The sequence below is a fragment of the Notechis scutatus genome, chromosome 3, assembly GCF_049901735.1.
Source record: "Notechis scutatus isolate UNSWTSFEM ecotype Mainland chromosome 3, rNotScu1.2, whole genome shotgun sequence".
Taxonomy (NCBI): Eukaryota; Metazoa; Chordata; class Lepidosauria; order Squamata; family Elapidae; genus Notechis; species Notechis scutatus.
The window spans coordinates 93,940,201-93,962,438 of NC_142011.1; the positions used below are offsets into that span (position 1 = coordinate 93,940,201).

A 22,238-nucleotide genomic window follows, 5' to 3' on the forward strand; every position below is an offset into this window, starting at 1 on the left:
AATCCGATAGGAGTCCTGGGTCCTGGATTCTGGATATATTCTTTATGCTAGCCAATTTGAGGTACATGGATTCAAACATTGTGTCCTATGATTCACCATTTTACTCAATTGGAAGTTACAAATCAACAAACAAGAGTGTTTTAGTAGTACATAGATTAAAATGTTTACTTTAATGTGAAATACATTCTAACAATATTGGTATTATTATGTCCAAAGCAGAGTATACTATAAAACCTCAGTTAACAAAGGCATACAGATAGATGGATCCAATGTGGTATAATGGTTTAGGTGCTGGCACTGGACATGGCAACCTTCTTATCCACCCATAGCAAATTGAAGCTTTCTGGCTAACTTTGCTTTCTACTAATGCTTTCTTAGCCCATCCTACCTCACAGGGCTATTTCTGTAAGAAAAATAGGAGAAAGGAGCACTAAGCATACTGCCTTCAGCTCCTGTGTGAAAGATTAAGATCTAACAAATGAATCAATATGTACAATTTTTTCTAAGAAAGTAAACAGTTACAAGGTAATACAGGCACTGTAATACTTCTTAATGTAACTTTTTTTATTGCTCCAAACCCTTCAAGAATGATTGTGGTCCATGGAAAAGGGCTTGAAACAGATTGAATCTGATGGTTGCTACCTTTAAATAAAATATACACATTTTCTGTACCGCGTTTTCATGAAGAAGCATGTCAAGTGCAACAGGAGACAGCTTTTTTTTCTTTTTTTTTAAAAAAGAGGACTAAACAATTAACTCTATATGCATCAGATCACAGGCTAGAAGCATAAAAATCCGCCAGTATGGTTGTTGCACAATTGTACCTGGAAAACTACGTTCAGCTAGAGCAATGATATGAACATAGATGATAAAGTCTACAAATAGTTCAAGAGGTAAACATCAAGGAGTGAAAGAGATTGCACAAACCAGTACAACCAGTCTTAGACAGCAGTTTGAAGTAAGAAATAAAAAGATATATTTAAAAGAATACCAATGCAAATCAAAAGCCTACTTCACATGTTTATGAAGCACTGAAAATGTGGTAAAGAACTGTATCCTAGTGGCTCATTGTTTACAAGCATATGTACTTTGTATAGCAATCCTTTACATCTGTAAGGCAACACTACACAAACACAGAAAAGGAATAGTAAATTGTAAGCAAAAACATTTTTAAAAAGAAAAAAGCTTGTTTCCATTCCATCCGTACAGCACCACACAACATTTCCCTCTATCATTTTTGTTTCATGTCACTGCTTGAGCCACTGGAGATAAAAAGTGAGGAACAGTTGTGATCATTCATGTAATTTGAAGCTTCTATATAATATCAAATCAACATAACTAGTCTACAAAGGAAGCTGGATAGTTAATGTTTTGATTTCTATACTACATCAATACTGCTCTGTCAGTAAAAATGGATTTGCTTAATCTACTCTTGTCATAATTATGTGGTCCCTAGATGCAGAGCCAAATAATCTCTATTAATATTTATTTATTTATTCATTCATTACATTTCTATGGCCGCTCATCACAGTCAATAATTCTGAGTGGCTCACAACCTACACTGCCAAAGGTTTCTGCCACTCATCTCATGGATAAATGCACAGTACAGTGAATTCAAGAGGAGGCTTACAAAATAATTCTATTGTGATGTTATTTTTAATTAAAAGTGCAAAGGTATTTTAGGATGTTTTAATTGCTTCAGTACTTAATTATGACAGGATATCTAGTCCCCTTTTGAAGTAGGTCAGAATTATGTTGCAGATACTATATATGAGTTGAGTCTAAAAAAAAGTAGGTATCTCGAGGCCATTGAATTAAGTTGTGGAATGGGATTTGGATCAAGGCAGTGGTGGTATTCTACAGGTTCAGCCCGGTTCTGCTGAGCCAGTAGTGACAATGAGCAGCGGAAACCAAACTGGTTCTCTCCGCCGCTTTGCTGTTGGGCCCACCCGCCTGCCCGGGCTCCCATACTCACTTTTATCCTCTGCTTTTGAAGCGCAGCTGCTTTGCGTGGCACAGCAGAGTGCTGCACGGCAGCTGCTGAAGCGACCAGGAGAGTGCAGGCTTGCAGGTGAGCTGGAAGACTTTGCGCCTGTGCGTGTTTGGCGTGCGCGCGCACGCAAAGTGTGTGTACGCATGCAAAGCGCGCCCACCAATCCACGCCCACCGAACCGGTAGTAGAGAGTTTTGAAACACACCACTGGATCAAGAACTTTCCTATTCTTGGCTTTCACTCAATAGATCTCCTTCCTAGTCTGCTTTAAATTCTGAACATTTATCTTTCTGTTTTTCTACAATAATTTTAATTATATAATGTTTCTCTGAAAACTTAATAAGATGGCATCTGTGCTATATTTGTTCTTTTTCAATTTCTCTTTATTGCCAAGAATTACACAGGTCAAATGTCTCATTGGTCTTCATATCTACAGTTCACTGTTTATGGTCACCCTCAGCCCTACATAGGACATTAATAACACAAAGAATGGGAGGCAGGAACCTTTTGAACTAGAACTGGTATTACTTCTTGCCTTCATTTAGAAGCATCTTAAACATGCTTCATTACTGCCATTATGTTTGCAAAAAGTTTGTTTTCCAGGAATAACAATATTGACAAAAGAATTCCTTGTGGTTCGAGATTGTTTTACCACAGACTTTTATGATATATACAGTAATAGCAGTTTTGAACTGAGTACCATTTTACGCATGGTGGCAGTTTAGCTCATTTATCTCTCATATGACTTGGATGACACATTAATGTATTTTCTCTTATATTTTATGAACTTGTTAAAAATTGGAACTTTGAGATAGAACAATAGAGCATCCTGTATCAACGTGAAAGAAACTTATGTATACAGTACAGAATTATTACAGAACCATTACATAACAAATAGAAATTTGAAATGTCAGTAAAACGGTATCCGTGTATGTTTGCATAAATATTTTTAAAAATAAAAATATTACTATATACTAGCTAGGACTATTCATATTTGTTGCTAACTAATGGAGTGTTACATTCAAGATCAGGTAGATTTGCTAGTGGTGGCCAGATTTTTATAAGCAAACTGCGTTGATGAAAGAACATAGTACAATTAAAACCATTAAGGGCTTTTCTTTGTTTATTCATTCATTTATTTGGCCCTGGGTTATCAGATATGGCGTTAATCTTGAAGGTAATTATATATGAATAAGGGGAAAAGAGACCTCTGTGAAGAAACGGGACGCTTTTATTAATGTTCGTAAAAGACTCCAAAAGGTAAACGCGCTTGCCATTTATTCGGAAAAATAACTGAGGTAGATCAATCTCGCGTTGACCTCCGGGTATGTATTCAAAACGCGCTTAAGAACTACGGAGAAAAAGGCAGAAGGGAACGAGGCTGAAAAATTCCTTTTGTTTCACAGACGACGAAACGGAGATCAGATTTTCCTTGAGAATTCCTACATGGAACGCCCAGATCTCCCTTCGACAGTATAGGGCGCTTCTCGAGGCACGCCGTTGAGAGAAAGACAAACACACCCACAGACACCCACATGCAGACACTCCCCTCCATTGAACCCTGAACAGAAGCCGACCCGCTTCTCTTTTAGCAAAGATTGGAAACATTCCTACGGAACGCGAAGCAGGGCGTGGGGGGAGTAGTGGGGGCTGGCGGGCACGTGACAGGGACGTTGGCGTCTTCAGACAGATTGTGTCTTGCCGTTCCCACACAATAATGTGGGTGCGCGCGCAAGAGCGCGCCTATATCGTTGGGGCGGTAGCGCCCGGAGCGGGCGGCCGGGCGGGTAGTGTGTATGTATGTATGTATGGGGGGGGCAGAGTCGGAGGGCGGCGGCTCGGCTTTCAATCCCCACCCACTTCTCTCCGTCCGGGAATGACTTCACGCTCGCTGCCTCTCGCTCCGCTAATACACGGCAGGAGCTTAACCGTCCGTCTCTCCACGCGAGGGGAAGACGGCGGGCCTCGGCTCTCCAACGCTGGCTCAGGTTTTTTTTGTTTTTGTTTGTTTGTTTAAACTCCTCTCCGGATGAAGAAGGCGAGGAAGCCCAAGTTGGGGTTTCCACGGCCAATGGAAGGGGAGGGAAGGAGGTGGTGGTGGTGGTGGTGGTAGTAGTAGTGGGGGGCTCGACGCCCCTCACGTGATCGTGCAACCGCCCCCCCCTTCACTACCACCCGGTCTTCTTTTTTACACGGGCAAGTATATTTAGTTCCCCGATTCGGACAAGCCGGAGTGAGCCGTGGCCGTGGGACAGGCGAAGGTGCCCGCCGACTTGACCCAGACTTTTTTCCCCCCTTACCTCCCCCTCCTCTCCGTTTCTTCCCTTGCGACGCGCGTCCGCCCGCCTTCCTGCCTCCCCGCCGGGCCTTCTTCCCGGGACCTCATCAGCAAAGTGGGATTCTGCATCTTTGATATTCTTCTCACACCGCCACCTTCAATTCCCGACGCCCGAGGTGACTTTGCTCCGCCGCAGTTGGGGAACGGTGAGTCCCCCGGACTTTAGTTTTTCTTTTCCCGTTTTGGGGTCTCGAGCATGTGTCAAAAGCCAGCCTTTCTCTCCCGTTGGCAGGTCCTTCCCCTCCCCTCCCCTCCCGGAGTCGTGCAGGTTGTGGAGATTCTTTCAAAGGAAGCTTATTATCACCCAGGTCTTGCCCGAGTATTTTCCCCGGCGGTTTCAATGACATGCCCACTTTTTTTCTTTTAAAAAAAAAAAGTGTGGAGAGTTTTCTCCTCTGGACGGTGCGACAGAGCGAAAGCTGTTTCTTTCCTAAGACAGGTTTCTGCTTTGTTTGATTAAAAAGAAGGAGAGGGGAGAAGTGGAGGAAAGAAAACGGGAGGGGTTGTTCCCTCCTTGCCTCGAAGAATGCGGGAAAAAATATATTTATTTATTGCCCCAATAATGGTAAATGCATAGCTATAAGGAGGAGTGTGAAGAATAAAGGGAAAGTTTGCCAAGTCAGCTGGCAAAGGCGTGCCACACTTAACGGACATTTGACAGTTATTCTAATTAGCTGTGAGGCATGTGGTGGTGGTGGTGTGGGTGATAGCTAACATACACACTTTTGGACAAATTGCTCATAGATCCTAGAAAACATTCACCAAAAAGTTCCTCTTCTTTTTTTCTCTTGAGTGCCCTTGTGTAAAACAGAATGTGATGTATAAAAATTCCTTTCTTAAATCCCCTCCTCCAACTTGACTGAATAAATAATGTTTTTGAGTATGGATAAATTCAAGCTGAGTAGAGACTGACTTGTATCTTTTTTTTTAATGTTGGAATGCTGACTTTAATTTAGAATTTGGTTAAATTCCTAATTGTTTTCAAGGAAGAGGTGTAAAACTCTTCCTTGTAAAAGATTCGAAGTATGGAGGGAGGAGAATAAGACATTCATATGGATCAGTCCTGATGCTTTCACATACATGAACAGGAGATTTATGAGTTCTCAAGCAGAAGCAACAGACAAAGCACAGGGTGTTTTCCTCTTCCTGCTCCTTCTCTTCTTCTCTAGAAATGAAATGAAATTCCAGAATCTTGGAGTAGAATAATGCACTTTGATTATGTTTTCATATTTTAAAAGTAATTCACATCAAGCGGTAAAAAGTATTTTTTTTTTTAAAAAAGCAATCTATTATGGGAAAGTTGCATTCTGAAACTAGCTTCACAGGGGAGTGGTTTGGGATGGGGGGAGAGGCGGGAGGGCAAGGACAATAGAAATTGGATTCATATTCAGTCCAAGCAAGCAGCATCTCCATGAATGTGCAAGTTAAGGGAAAAACAGCAAGAACAAATGCAGAACTGCTATTTGGTTTTCCTTAAACAAAATCCAACCACTCCCCTTAAAATATGAATAACAACAAATCGGGGTTTGTATGTGAGAGGCAGACTCCAGACGTTCCTAATTACAGCTTGAAATAAAGTCTTTGTGGGAAGAGCTTTTGCTTGCTACGGATTTCAGAACACTGAACCCAAGAAATACATAAAAAAGAAAGGTTCAGCATCACATTATCTCATAGGTTTTTTTAAAGCCACACTTCCCCCCTTCTTTGTCTGCCGTACTGTTATCTACACCTCCCCCAACCACCGCCCACTGTGAGCTAAGACACCTGAAGGCCAGACATAATGATCAACAGAGCGCTTTACTCCAGCCTGTCTGGATTCCAGCCAGGTTGCCCTCCCCCCTGCAATTCTCCAGTCGAGGAGCCTGCACGCAATGCACGCCAAGCTTATTCTTCAACTGCCTGCAGAAGAAGGGTAGGAGTCTTGCCCATACTGTGGCAAGACCAAACCAAACAATATCCCCTTTCTTTACTGGTCAGGGATCAGTTTGAGCACATGTATATTTTTTCCTCCCACATACATTTGAAAGTAGCTCCCCTGCACACACCCACATATGGTCTGTGACTAGTACTCTTATCCCATTCCATCTTTGAATGCTTACAGTCTGCTTTAGTTTTGGTGTGCCTTACAGTACACATACCATTATATTTTTGTGAGAGGTGTTTACAGAAAATATGTGCACCATATTGAAAAAATGTGCATATGTGTTTTGCAAATGTTATATTCTATTATAATACTAGAATATTTTAGACAAAATGTCCAGAGAATTTAGGAACATATTTTTCAACACAGTTGCAAGAAGTTTGAAGTCAGCTGATATTTTCATTGGTAGATACCGGGTAGTGTCTGAAAAAGATACTTCTTGGCTACGTGCCAACAATTTCATGAAATTTGGGACAAAATGCTGAGGCTTCTTTCTTCTCAGAAGGAAATTATATTTAATAATTTGATGCAGATGGATTTAACTCTGTAACCCTACTCAGGCATTCTTGAAAGTAACTCCTGCAGGGTAACAGGGCTTCTCTTTGGTAAGAGTTCAGAATATTAAAAGGCAAAAACTATGAACAACAGTTTATTTTGGCTAAAATTGTTATTTAATTTTGACTGATTCAAAGAAGAATTTACAGGGTCCTGTACAAACAAAATAAATACCTGTGACAATGTTTCAGGAAGTTAACAGTGTTTGCTAAGACTCAAAAATATTTCAGGAAGTTTTACATTCCTCTAAGTAGCAAAATTTCAAGAGATATTAAAATATTGAAACATATTTAAACATATAGTGGTATTTGTTGGAGAAAGATGTTGGAACAAAGAGAATAAAATTGAAAGCCACTTTACAATATGCAAAAAAGCATAATCATTAAATATATACTGTAGTATAAAATAGATCAGTAGATATATCTATGCCTTATAATGCATTTATAGCAAAACTTTGCTATAGAATGAGAAATGTGTATGGCAAAAGAAAATGCCTTCTGCAATCAAAACAGTTTTTAAAGAGTTATAGATTTGATTATTATGCTATGTATTCTGATTTATTCATTATCTTTTTGTGGGATTTGTTTTCGATACAGCCCAATTAAATTGAATGTAATTAATTTGTAGCATTGTGACATAATGTCATTCTCTAAATAATATTCCAGCAAACTTACATTTACTAATATACAAAATGCTAGGGTGCAACAAACATTTCCTGTATATGTCTCCCCAAAGTAGAGGATTAATGTTGTTGCTCTATATTGTAATCTATATGCATGGTAGCCTTGTTAGTCTGTTGCTGAAAAACAAACCTTGTGGTGCCTTCAAGTCTGTCAGACTTTTTTTAGGATGTAAGATTTTGTGAAGTCCAGTTTTGCCCATGTCTGAAATTTATTTTTAAAAGAAAAAGTTTAGAATCTCTTTACTAATGAAAGGCATTAAAGCAGATAGGGAATTATTTCAGTGCAATTGCTCACTGTATAAGAAACTTAAGGCTATTCATGGGACTTTAATCACTCTGCCATTATTGATTTCAAAGAAAATAGTAACTTCTACTTTTGTTTTCATTATTATTGATTTAGGTTAATTGCTACTTAATACACTTCAATTGCTTTTTTGTTCAAAAACCTATAAGAAGTTAAGATGAACATCCTTTCTTTCAATAAAATACATAGATACATATTCCATAACAAGTAAATACAATTCATATTCATTAGAAACTGACTTAAAAATCTACCTTTAGTGAGACTTTTACTACCAGATTTCTATGGGTAAAAATATAATTGAAGTATTTTAAGCAAACTGCTGATCTGAAAAAGTAAAAAGAAAATGCTCCTAAAACTTCTGTAACTAGTTTTTAGATAATAATCCTAGGATGGGAAACAAAGTACAAAGTACAACTAGCCTCTGTAATTGGGTCACAAATAGAACATATGTCAGCCAATAAGTCTTAATAGGAGTAAACACCTGCAAATGCTAATAGGTATGGATAGCACCATATGAATCCTTATGCACCTTGGAAAAACAGTTATATCTGTTTCACATGGCAGTTGATGTTGGACTTGAGAGCCACCAGTTCTGATACATTATCTACAAGCAGATTTTGACATGCATGGTATAGATGTATATGAAATTCTCAGTCATCCAGGTCATGGTTGTCCCAAAGGTGCTTTTTCAAAAGGCAACGGGACATTGTTTTTTCTTTGAAGACTGCAAGGAATTGAAATCCTTCCATCTTCGACCATTCAGTCAGAACTGAAGAAACTTCTTGGATGAGAAGTGAAATGTCTTCAAGGAAAAAACAATGCCCAGTTGCCATTTGAAAAAAGCATCATTGGTACAGGTGTATACATTTTTACCTAGTCCCACTACGCTGTCCTCCTCAGAGCTATTCCTTGTAGATTTACATAGGAATGAAGTATACTATTTCTATAGTTATGATTTGAAAAAGATTTTACTGAGATTATTCTGAAAACAAATAACAAATGTACTTGAGCAAATCAACATTAAAAACTTTTTTTCATAGTATTGCTGTATTGCTGTAATATATGTATTAATGTTGGGTACCTTAATACAGTTATCAAATACTTCTATTCAGTTTAAATGTATGTTGCTTTCATTCAATTTCTGTCTTTTTAAAGAAATCATCATTCAATCAATAGATTTGAGTACACCTTTAAACATTCATTTAATCTAGGCTTTTATTTAAAAAAACCCACACATTTCTAAGACATATTAAGACTCAGAAAAACTTTTTTGTTTCTGGTATAAAATCTGGGAATGTAGAATACCAAGGCAATTAATTGGGCAATTTTCTACTTCTTAGTTTGAAAATATATTTCTGTCATCTGCAAAATGACATTATACTAATAGGATATACCATATCGTATGTCTGCACATGGTGCCATATCTTCCTAATGTATCAACTTCTGTTTTTCTTTGTTAGAATCAAATCAGCAAGCTTGCTTCCTGTATGGACAGACATTGGTATTTTTAGCAGTAGCGTCATCAAGTGTTAAACATTTGTAAACAGTTATAATTTTTGGTGCCCACCAGTTATGTGGGGATTCTTTAAAAGAATTGAGATTGCAATTTCAATGTTGCCTTGGAATTCTGTGAATTGTAATTCCAACACACCTGGAGATTATCAGGTTGACAAAAGCTACAATAACCATACACTAGAAATTGAAGATGCATGTAGTCTTCTTATATGGTATCTGTCTAGATAAATATTTCTGCTACTGACATTAAAAGCATGGACAATTAAGCCAGCTGATGTACCAACTTTCTAACTGCATAATCTGAATCAACTCTCAAATTTCATAGTGGTGTAAATTTGTAACCATTACAAAGGTAGATCTTCTTTCTCAATTTCCTTTTCCAATCTGTAGATTTCTGGTTAAGTCTATTACATTATAGCCATCAGAATTCTACCCTGGTTATAATAGTGTAAACTTTCATCTGTTCATCATGAAAAGAAGACCGGAAAAAAAGTCCAAGTTAGACTTTGCTAGAAGTTTTGAATGGTGACAGTAGTCAATTATACATGCTAGCGAGGCCATCTCCTCTAATGCTACCATCGCCATTTGCGAATGGAGATTAGAAATCTGCATTTCTCTCTTATATTAGGTAGGTAGCATCCTTAAATAAATCCAGAAACTGGATCTTGGCTAGCTTTCATTAATTACCTGGAATAAAAATCACAGATGCAAGAAATACTTTTCCTTTCATTCAATTGTGCCTGATTCCTGGAGATTGCCTGGACAAGTTGCTGCAGTTTTCTAGGCAAGGTTTTTCAGAAGTGGTTGGCTGTTGCCTTCTTCCTAGAGTGAAAGTGACTAGCTGCCTTTGTGGCTGGGTTGGGGGGGCGGACTAGAACTCATGATTTCCCAGTTTCTAGCCTTATGCCTTAACTACACCAAACAGGTTCTCAGGAAATAAATAAATTGTAAAGATCTCTTCTGTGGTATGTTAGCAAGCAAACACAAAGCACATAATTGGACAGGTAATTTCAGCAAGATTTAGGGTCTCAGTTGTTGTTTGAGAGGAGCTGTGAACTTGTCCTTGTGATTAGAATGCTGATTGATTTCTTGACCCTCCTCCACATACTAGGTTAATAGTCTGCAAAACTTTGATTTGGCAAACTGGTGTGAAAAAAGTCTTTAGAATATGGGTTTGGTAGCTTTACTCAACTGTCCTATGGGGGAAAAAAATCCTGCCATATTGTGATTTCTAACCATAATGAGTAAACTACATGAAATGTTCAGCTACATATTATTTGTCTTTTTAAAAGATGTTAGGCTAAGACCATGGAGAGTTAGATTCAAATATCAGCTATGGAATCTCTCTGGGTGACTTTGAAGCCATCATTTCCCCTCAGCTCAACATACTTCACAGGGTTGTGTGCTGTTTTGAGCTCTTCAAGAAAAGCCATCTAATGAAAAAAAAATCCAAACTTTTAAATGCTTATTTTATGTATTTCAATCTGTATGCCTCCCTTCTCCATCATGCAACTGAGCAGTTAACAGAGGTTAAAAATAAAACAAAAAAATACAACTGAAATTATTGCAAACATATCACATTGGAGGCAGCTAACAATGAAAACTATAAAGATGGACTCATAGAGCAGATTGGCCTGCATGGGTGTTACAGCTGGAGTGAAAGAGCAGCAGATTTGGTGAGTGAAGAGGTTAGTGAATCTTCTGGGAAGATTCTGGGTTAAAATATGTAACACTTTCAAGGAAATGACATGATTGCACTTACCAGGAGCAAGATTGACTTGGGCATCTTTACCTTTTTATCTTATGATATATCTTTTCTTTCCCATTTGCCCATATCGTGTTAAAAAAAAGCAGTCATATTTTTAGTTGAAAATCAGTGCCCTTCATCCAGGAGTTTGCCTCTTTAGATGTAATCTACTTTGCTCTATTTTGCATAACTGAAACAGCAATAACTAAGAGGAAAAGGTTGTGCAACATTGACAGATATGAACATACATTGCACTCCCCTTTTTTGGGAAGAATTCATATATTGTCAAACAGCAGTCTTGTCACATATGAGCTTTGTCCATCATTAAATTTATACTGTATTTATAATTTTCTTCTTCTAGCATTATTGTTCTTCAATAAATCGTGTGTTTATACAGTGGTTAAAAAAATGGACAAGGGAGGATTATAGAGACATGTAAATTGCTGGGTCCTGGGATAAAAGAAACAATTGCATTTATCTTTTCCTGAAAGTAAATTAAGCACTGACCTGTAGGGATACAAGTGCAAACTTGCTTTGGAAAGGAAGTGTAGTGATTCAGTAGGAAGGCAAACTGATTCACACATCTGCTGGGAATATATTGAAAATATGTTCATGAATTTAGATGCTAGAGAGAAATGAAACTCTAGTATTGTGTGGACTGTTGCTTCTCAAAATGCCTTGAGATCTGTTGTACAATGATTTATCCAAATCAGTTTTCATGTTTTCAATGAGGAAGATTTATTAGTTCAAAGTGTTTGGACCAAGAAGTTGTCCTTACAACTATGGGTAGAAATACCTCTGCAATTTCAGGAGGTTCAATAGTCTGTCCAGACTGCCACCATCTTTATATGCAAAATGCAATTCTAGCTCAGCAAGTATGAAGAAGTGAACTTGTTTTAAGCAGCTATAGAAACTTACATTTCTGTAAAAAGAAAGTGATCCGGACAATGCATTTGGTAAGGTTAAAAAAACGGTGAGGAGAACCTGAATGTATACATATTTCTCTCTGGTTCTTTGTTAGCTATTTCAAAAGAAGGGCGAAGAGGACTGTGTCTGAGTTCAGTGACATTTCTATATGGTAGAGCTGAAGCAGATGGCCACGTGCTCTTTTCTTATTTAGATGAGAGTTTTCCTTTCAATAACATCTTTCTTCTGACCTGCTTAAAAATTCCAGCGAATGAAATCAGCACAGGATTTTCAATGCTAATTGACCATGTGCAGAGGAAGGGTTAGTGGAGAAATCAGTAGGGCCATTGTGAGGTACACTACATCAATATCGCCTTTGTCTTGCATACTTGCTAGCTAGAGCTGAAATAATTAGGAATATTTTGTTTTTATGAGTTTTGTTAGAATTGCCCTAATGTATGGGGGTGGGGATAGTAGGTGGGAAAAATTCATTCTATCAGATGGTGCCCATTTGAGTGCCATTTACGTATAAGTATATTGCTCTTTCTTATATCAGTTTCACATTATTCCATTTCATCATGTGCCTACAGATTGGTGTCTTTTTTAAAATCCACATCCCACTGAAATAATCTTCTAAACGACAGAAACAGCATTTTCATGAAAATAGGTTTTTCCTATATGTGTCTTAATATCTATATTTAGCAAGATTTGAATTGGGAAACTGAAAATGTGCAGGCTGGTAGATAATTTGAGTTTCCAGCTGCACATTTTATTGAGTGGTATGAATCAGGTTTATTTCCATCAGAATTCACTAGGATCGTATTCTGTGAATATTGTTGGTTTATCTCAAACTCCGCTTCATTTAGTGCTTATTCTAAATGGATTAGAGAAACAATGGGCATTATGATGAAAGGAGTCAGTATATTACAAGAATGCTCAATTCTTTGACTATTAACTAAAGAGGGTTTATGACCAAGCAGACAAACCTAAAGGTATGGCACCCTTCAACAGAAACATACAATCATTTTCTGTGTTGAATACTAAAGTATAGGTACCTTCTAGAGGTCACATACATCTATAAGGTTCAGATGATGGTATTCTTAAATAGTTTGTAATACATGGCAGCCACTTCAAAATTGAATGAGGTTAGACTTTATTATGATGTCAGTCTTGTCATATGCTTTATGGTAATCATTTAACAAACATTTTGCACATTGCTGAAATTGTTGTTTAATCATGCCCAGATTGTAATACTTCTATTGCCTTTACAAACCACAGGTAATTGAGGTAGTCCTCAACTTACAACAGTTCAATTAGTGACCGCTCAAAGTTACATCACTGAAAAAAAGTGACATGACAATTTTTTACATTTTTTTTACACTTATAACCATCCCTATGGTCACGTGACCAAATACAGACTCTTAGCAACTGACTTATATTTATGATGTCCAAGGATCACATGATCATCTTTGGTGACCTTTTAGCAAGCAAAGTGAATGGGGGAGCCAGATTCACTTAATAACTATGTTACTAATTTGACAGCAAGTGGCATCAGTGACTAAAAAATTGCGAATGACCAGCAAGGACTACAAATCCTTCCATTCCCCACCATCCAATCAGAGCTGAAGAAGCTTATTGGATGAGAAGCGAAATATCTTCAAAGAAAAATGAAGTCCAGTTGCCTCTTAGCAGTAAACATTTAAATATGTGCACACACGCACAGTGTGGTGTTGATTACATATATGTGTGTGAAAGTATATGTTTTCTTAAGTTTTCGCAGGTACTTACATGTATGGTATTCAGCTTTGTTCGGGTATTTTCCCACGTCATTATAGTTGTGCTTTTAAAGTTGTAGCAACGTTTCGGCAGAATCTCATGAAGCCTGATGATGGCAGATGAGATTCTGCCGAAACGTTGCTACAACTTTAAAAGCACAACTATAATGACGTGGGAAAATACCCGAACAAAGCTGAATACCATACAAGTATATGTATGTATATACAATAGCTTGTGGTTTGTCATCTTAGAAATGCATATTTCTAAGAATTTCTTAATAAACTTCTAACCCAAAGGGAGAAACTTGTTCATTGGAACCTTACCAAGATCATCTCAAGTAGAATGACAGTTATAGTGAATGAGTTTCATGAAAATTCAACACATCCATCATTTCAGTCTTTCTCTGAAGTTGTTGCCACAGGAGAGCTTTACATTGAGTACCTGGTTATACATGCACATCATATTTGACATTTGTTAATCATGCTAAAGATGGCTACAGTTGTTTTGATAAAGTACTTGTAAATTGTTTCACATGTAACCTAATACTTGTATAATCCATATCTCTTTTCCTTTGTCCTCCATTCCACCTCACTCTATTTTAAACCCTACATTAGTCTAGGCACCATATGCATCTGATGAAGTGAGATGCAGTTTGTGCCTTTTAATAAAATTGGTTGAAAAAAACGTTACAAGACTCCTGTTTTTTTACCACCATAGTCTAATACAGATTTCTTTCTGCGATCTCTAGTTGTACACAGTAATCTGAATTCCTATAGTCTTCTGAGGGAGTGGGTGATACCTTTTAAAAATCATGTTGCTATATTATGGATTACACTACAGTTTTTTCCTTCCTCAAAATGTCAAGTATCTGGGATATGGATTTTAACCACTGTAATCAGACTTTGTCTGGAACCACAGAAGGGGACTTGAGTTCTGCACATAGCTCTATGGTATTCTTGACCTATTAAAAGTTTACATTAAAAATAGCTTAGTACATTTAGTCAGAGAAGAATCATGATACGTTGGTGTACTATAGAGTTTTCTTATGCCTTATGCAAAATTGAAAGTCAGCGTGTAGCATGTTCTTTTTTTTTTTTTTTTTGCCTGCTACCTTAAGTTGTCATCCTTAAAATATTGCTTCTGTACTGAATATAGAATGTAACATGTTCTTATTTGTATCTTTTGTGGTTTTCTTTCTGTAAAAATTATTTTTATTTAACAAATGAATAGGCAAGCATTGTGTATTTCTTACATGTTTGAGATTTGATAAAAGTATGTGAGCAGAATACCTAGAGTGTCAGCCACTCTTTTATTTTTGTTTTTATATGCAATTAGGAATAGAGATAGAGGAGAAATTCACTTTGCATTTTAATGTGAAATTATCTGATTTACACTGCTCAAATCTATATATAAATTAAACGTAATTTTGCACTGATATTTACACCTTTCCCAAAGTTTTAATGAATACTCACAGCTCCAAAATGCATGTAAAATTGTCTATTGTAAAAAAATTTGCACATTTATTTTTAGGAAAATGTTTGCATGAAGCTATCTATACTAACTAGTGGAAAACTACTTTCAAAAATTAAATTTCCAAAATCTTTGATAGAAGGCAGGTAGGGAATGGAGCTTCTCATTTTGGAAAGCCATTCTGGATTTTTAGTGTGTCACCACTATCATGGGAAAGAACGGGGACTGGCTAAACAGCAAACTGCACTCCTTACTAGCTGTGATGATGTTCTTTTGTTTAGGTAATGAAATGACTGCAAGAAAGCTCAGAGAGCACTAAGGACACCCCCCCCCCCATGTCAACCCTAAGCTGCAAATATTCTCCTTTATTAGTAGTAGCTATTATAATTTGTGAGATTGTTATTTCTTTCAGAGGCACTACCCTGAAGATAATCCAATGGGAGCTCTTATTTATGAGGCTAGACTCTAGGGTAGTGGTGGCTAACCTTTTCGGCACTGAGTGCTGAAATGGGAGTGTGAGCGCCCCCCCCCCAGAAACCAGAACAACAGCTCCCTGACACACACGTGCAGGAGCACCGGAAACTGGAAGCTTAGCTTCCCCCCAGTCTTCCGGTTTCTAACACGCATGTGCGCGCAAAGACCAGCTGGCCAGCATGCACATGTGCGCCATGGAGCTGCTTTTTCGATTTCCAGTGCTCCCGTGTGCGCATAGACCAGCTGGCTGGCACACCAGGACCCAGAAGAGCAACAGGCGACAGCTGGCATGGCCAGAGAGATGGCTTATGGCACAGGTTCGCCATCATTGTTCAAGGGATTATATAGGATTGCTGCTTCTGTACTGGTTTTCTTCAAAGCAGTATCACTGCCCGAGCTATTCAGCTTGGTTACAAATTGGTGATGGGATTTCCCAGGCTTATAGTCTTGGAAGATTTCAATCTTTCATCCTTGGGCACCATTGTCTAGAGTGGCTCAGGAGTTTATGGCGATTATAGACCTGGCCCAAGTCATGATTGAGGGAATTGGAAATGTGATCTGAAGGTGGGAAATGTTTCTATCCTTGTGAGCAGGGCACTTTTTGATTACTTTGGAGTTTTACATTTCCATTTTCCATTTCAGTGGGGGCTAATGACCTAATAGATCCAGTTGGTGTACAGCAGACCTGTCAAATTGGTGGCCTACGGGCTGGATGCGTCATGCTCAGGCCACGCCCACCCCGGCTCCGCAAAAGCAAAAAATGTCACAATATGTCACGTGACATGATCAAGTTGGACACCCGTGGTGTAGAGTAAGGAAAATGACCTTGATTGACAGAGAAGCCTGATTTGTTGCCATAGTGACTGGAGGGGGCCAATAACTTCCAAAATTGATTTCAGCCCTACTGTGTAGACCAAACCAAGAAATCGACTCCATAGGAAGCTAACACTACTTTTATTAACTATAGTAACAGAATCTTGAAATTCTGATTGTCCTTTACTACACCTCTCCCCACTCATGTGAATTAAAGAGCTGCTTTTGTCTATGTTTTTGTCCATGTCTTTCCCTTGCTTCATTGGTAAAATATATTGGCTTATATGTGTCAAGGTAAAACTTTTCTATTCTCTACGGTTAGGTTTCAGAGTGCACTTGGTGGAATTTCTGAGAATTTAGTGTACAGTTTGGCCAAGGCCTTAGTCACAATTTGGAAAAAATCTGGCGACAACCTTAAACCAGATTGTGACTGTGTAAACTCTCTCCTATAGCTCCTCAGTCTACACAGAGACTCTGGGAGATGAAGCAGAAGAAAGTTTAGAGTGATGCTGAAGAAAAAAGAACAAATATGACCATACATGGGAATCTTTGTCAGAGACTTTATCAGGACAATAAGAGCAGCAAGAGCTTCTGCTTTTACTGCATTCATTGATTGCTATCCAATGATCCTTTTTAAGATGACTTGGTTCTTGCTCGGAAGATCACCTGCAAAACTCCTTTGAGGATTTTTTTTTAATAACATAATTCAAATAAAATCACGGGTGCAATCAGAGTTGGATTTTGGTTATATAGATTCTGCAGAGTTGGCTAGGCAAGATCTGACGTGGTATCTGGGAAGAACTTTATCTTGTTGGCCCCAAAGAATTAGACAAGGTACTTGGAGCTGAGTGAGTCCACCTTATTTTAGATTGTCTATCTTGATTTGTCAGGAAGGTAGCATGGCTGGGTCCAAGCAGTAGTGAATTTCTCACTTAAGAAAGTGATTCTCCTCTTTCTCAAGCAATTGATGGGACTAACAGTGCTTAATAATTACTCAGTTGTCTACAACCTTCTTTTCTTGGAAAAAATGTTGAAAAGGTGGTCAAGCTACATTTCCAAAGGATCTTGGATGAAGTGGTTTATGTTGATCCTTATCAATAATATTTCAGCCCTAGTCATACTGTGAGGATGACATTGGTTGCTCTTGATGGTGAGCTGTTGTGGGACTGAGATGGAAGGAGTACATCTGTCCTGCTCTTCTTTGATCTGTGAGAAAACTTCATCCAATTTTACATGAAAATGCCATTGAGGTTCTGCCCCTGTATCTGGACAAGGTGGAGTTTGGATGAGGAACATTGGTTTGGACTCAATTCTTGTAGGACTGAGTGACTGTGAACTGTGGGATTACAGAGAGCTTCCTTCTTTTCTAGATGGGGTAGAGCTGCGCCAAACATACCAGAACACAATTTGGAGCCCTCTCCTTTATGGCTTCTTGTTTAAAAAGCATGGGCCACCTATAGCTCAGAGAGCCTTCACACAGCTTAAACTATTTGTCCCTGTTCACTATTAGGAGCTCCTTGTTACATGCCTTGTCACGTGCAGTTCAGTTAGTGTAGTGTGCTCTAAAAGGGCATGTTCTTAATGACTACAGAAGCTTCATCTGGTACAGTATGAAACTCGATGGATAGTTATGATCAAACCTCTGTATGCCCATATAAACACTTCTGTTTTCTGATCTGTGCTGATTCCAGTTTGCATTTTGGTAATCTGTGTAAATATATTAATTGATTGATTAATTTATTTCAAATATCTATAGTAAGAACAGAAAAGAGAGATCCAACCCATGGTGCCTACTTTGTGGGATAGTCTGGGATTCAGTTTTGTCTCCTTTGCTATTTAACATCTACTTGAGGTGGGAACTTTTCCGGTTTGTCGGCTGCATGAGCGGCAGGATTTGCGGCTGCGCGATCCCTGCCGCGCTAGCCGTTTTTGGGGCTCCGACCCAGCCGGGTACGCGAGCTAGGCTGCCCTGCAGGGGCAGCTGAAGGTAGGGGATCCGGAGAAGGGTTTGGGGGTGCTGCAGACTCCCTCCTGGCCGGCAGAACTCCCTTTTCCCAGGACGGTGCAGCGGCGGTCTGTAATAGCCGCCACAAAGAAGCTGGCAGCCGGGTAAGAATGCGCAGGAGGAAGTGGAGAAAGTGATTGAGAGGAGAAAGTTTTTCTTGGCTCCTAGGACTCTAAGACATATCTAATAAAATTCCTGAAAAGTATGACTTTCTGAATAATACCTGCCAGAAGAGGAAAAAAGCGGCTGTTTGAAGGTGCTGAAAGGATAGCTTTCCCTCTTTTCCTACGGAATAAATAACTGGATATTAAGAAACCTATTTCTTTTAGGTGAAAATTGGTTTTAAGCGATGAGTGGGAAGAGAGAGGATTAAAAAGAAAACATTTGTATGCTAAGACTTTGTTGGAGCAGATGCCTTAAGGATTTGAAGACTAGAATATATTGCAATAAGATTTTAAACAGATTTGGACTTTCTTTCTCTTGGATTGATATTACCCCAGAAGGAGAAAGTGAGAACTCTGCCTTGGTTTGGACTGACTGATAACTTTGGGACTGTTTTATTTTTTTTATTTTCTTTTGAATATTCTGGTTGTTGTAAGAAGAAAGAAGGGGAAAAGAAAAGAAAAGATTTATAATGGCTCTTTCTGTTGAGGAACTAAGAAAAGAATATGAACAAGCAAAAAAAAAATGGTAAAGATGGTGTGGAAGAAGCTTTCCTTTTCTTAGAAATGGCGCTTATTAATTATCAACAAACATTACAACAGATGAAGACAGCAGAGGAACAAGAAAGAAAGAAAGGAGCCATTTTTAATGAATCTCAGAACTTGATCCAGAAAGAAGGAAGAGAGAAAGAAAATAAAAGAAGAGAAAAGAAGAAAATTAAAGGACTTAAGGACTTAAGATCTAAAAAAACATTTAAGAAAGGGAAAAATAAGGTGCAAAACCAATATGATGATAGTAAACAAAAGGGAAAAGGAATACGACAGAGAAGGGAAGCTGGCAAGGCAGAGGCTAGAAGAAGGGGGGTAGAAAGGTTTGTTGGGAGAAGAAAGAAAGGGAAAAGGTGGAGAAAAGCTACAATGTTTTGAAATTAAATGAAAAAAAGAAATTTTTTTTGGATAATGGATAAAGTATAATTTTTTTTAAAAAAAAGATTTTGCAAGGTACATAAGATGAGATGGTAGTATTGTAATGATTTAAGAGTTGATAAGAGATTAAAATGTTAAAATGTTTAAAAATGATTGGCTTTAAAACTTAATAATAGGGGAGGTTTAGAATATTGTTTTAATTAAAGAGTTTAATAAGACTATGGTATTGATGTTATTATAAATTTTTTATTATAGTATCTTTTTTTAATATTTGGATTTATTGTCTAATTATGTACTTAATTATGTTGGATGTATTAGTTAGATAGAATGTACCAAGCAAAATCGGATTGGGTATTAGATATCATTTTAAAGATTAATTTGATTAACTTAGGGGGGAGATAGAAAGGCATCATACTCTGATTAATGATTTCAGGAGAAACTTATTTTCTTTTTTTTAATAAGGAATGAGACAAAGGGATGATAAAAAACGGACAAAAGATACAAATATAATGATTCAAATTAAGATGATTAATTAAGATAGAAGTAAGAAGTGTGAAATATGTGGGGAAGTTAATATAGAAGGCTTAGAATGGTAAATAAAATAAGTAATGATATGTAAGATGAGCATGAATATAATTGAAGTCCATGAAGAGAGAGACACCTGGGTCCAAGTTACTTTCCAAAAAGATTTTTTTTATGTTTTGTGTGTTGTGTGTATATGTTTTTTTGGGGGGAGAATTAGTTAAAAATTGTAGAAATATAGATTGAGAATAATGGTAACTAAGTCAGAAAGAAACAGATGAAATAATAATAATGATATTGAATAAGAGTAAAGAGAAGTAAAGAGAAATTGAATAAGAGGTTTTGGTATGTTGTATGGAAATGGTTTAAAACAGAATTATAATTTATCTGACTTGTTAAATTGACAATGAAAAAAGGTTTAAACATGTAATGAATAATGACAATTTGTGTGTTTTAAAAATTAATAAAACTTGTTTTTTTTTAAAAAAAAACATCTACTTGAGGTGGTCCAACAGTTTGGGTTATTATCTATATGCTGTTGATATTCAGCTTTATATCTCCACTTCTGTCTGCTGAATGATGCTGTGGGTGTCCTGTCCCGATGACTGGAGGCTGTGTTTTAATGGGTTAAAATGGGCTTCAACTGAACCCAAGCAAGACTGAATGGCTTTGAGTATTTGGGCCTTCCAGTAGCAAGGGTTTTCTATGACTAGTCTGGGTGGGTTGACACTGCCCAGAAGGGCCTGGTGCACATTCTGGAAGTTCTCTTTGACTCCTGTTTCCTAGAAGAGTAGGTGGTGCTGTGGCCAGAAGAATTGTGAACCAGTTGTGCCTGTTCTGCATCAAGGGGCTTTGTTCATAGTCATGCATACCCTTGTAAGCTTCTCTGGATTACTGCAACACATTCTAAATGAGGCTGCACTTGAAGAGCATTCAGAAGCTTCATCTGGTACAGAATACAACTGCATGGTTAATAAAGGATATCAGATATTTAACACATGTAATACCACAGTTACCTGAGCTGCATTGGCTGCCAGTGCGCTTCCAGGTGCAATTTAAGGTGTTGTTTATCATCTTTAAAGCACTTCATGCCTTGGGGATAGGTTACCTAAGAAACCATCTTCACCTAGTCGTTTCTACCTGTCTAATTTAGTTTGGCAGGTTGGGCATGTTACTATCCCATCAGCCAAAGAAAGTTGCCTGGAGGGAACCAGGTAACGTGCCTTCTCTGCTGCTCTGTCCTGGAACATTCTCCCCTCAGAGATCACAATGACCCTGACCTTGTTGGCCTTTAGTAAGTCATGGAGACTTGATTGTGTTCCCAGGCCTGGCACTCAAGCGTGTTAAGGTTCCTGTTTATACTTGGCAGTATTAACATCCATGATAATAGTTCTACTTACCAGCCATATATATTGTATTTTTTAAATTATTTTAAATTTGTTTTTACATGTTAAGATGTACACTGCCCAGAGTCACTTATTGAGTTGGGCACCTAAAGAAATAAATGAGTGAAACTAAATAAAAATAAGTATACATGCTTAACAATTTAAACTGAATAAACTTTTGTGTGGGGGGGGGGGTGGCGGGGAGGGAAAATAAGAAAAAGAACTGAACACAATAAAATTTGGTAGATTTCCTTTCCCCTAATTTAGTCTAGAAAGTACTCAAGATAGAAAATTCTGAGTTTATGAAAAAACAAAGGTTCTACCGAAGCATCTGCAGACAGTGAAAAAGAATTTTAAAAAATAGAGTACAATATGATTAAAATGATGTTGAGGCTCCAGTAAAGCTGGTATCCACCAGTTAATTGTATCATGCCAGCACCTAGACAGAAAACCCTATTTCCATTGTTTTTCTGAAGACCATCAAAAATCAGGCTCATCTGGATTTTGAAATTTGAAAAGGGCAGGTTCCATGATGGAGAAGGCACTCTTCTGAGATCCCACCAGGGGACACTGTTTCACCGAGGGAACTCGGAATATGTCCACTCTGCCAGCTCTATTGGGATGGGGATAGGTGATCCTGCAAACAACCTAACTGCAAGTAGTAAAGGGCTTTAAGGTATGAACAGCAACAAACTGAATTGCAGTTGGAAGCCCACTTGGGAGTTCTCTCCGCCGCTCTGCTGT

At 37.9% G+C, this 22,238-nt stretch overlaps 1 long non-coding RNA gene across 7 annotated transcripts in view; it reads left to right on the forward strand.

The window, feature by feature from the left end:
- Positions 1-3,827: 3,827 nt before the first annotated feature.
- The window catches only part of LOC113414739 (uncharacterized), a 101,568-nt gene continuing 83,157 nt past the window's right edge, over positions 3,828-22,238 (forward strand). For 3 of the 7 annotated variants that reach the window (XR_015748672.1, XR_015748674.1, XR_015748675.1), the window contains exon 1: positions 3,832-4,477. This is a non-coding gene — a long non-coding RNA (uncharacterized LOC113414739). Of the gene's footprint in view, positions 4,478-22,238 lie in introns of all 7 variants that reach the window. The other 4 variants (XR_015748678.1, XR_015748677.1, XR_015748673.1 and 1 more) reach the window with 3 other exon arrangements.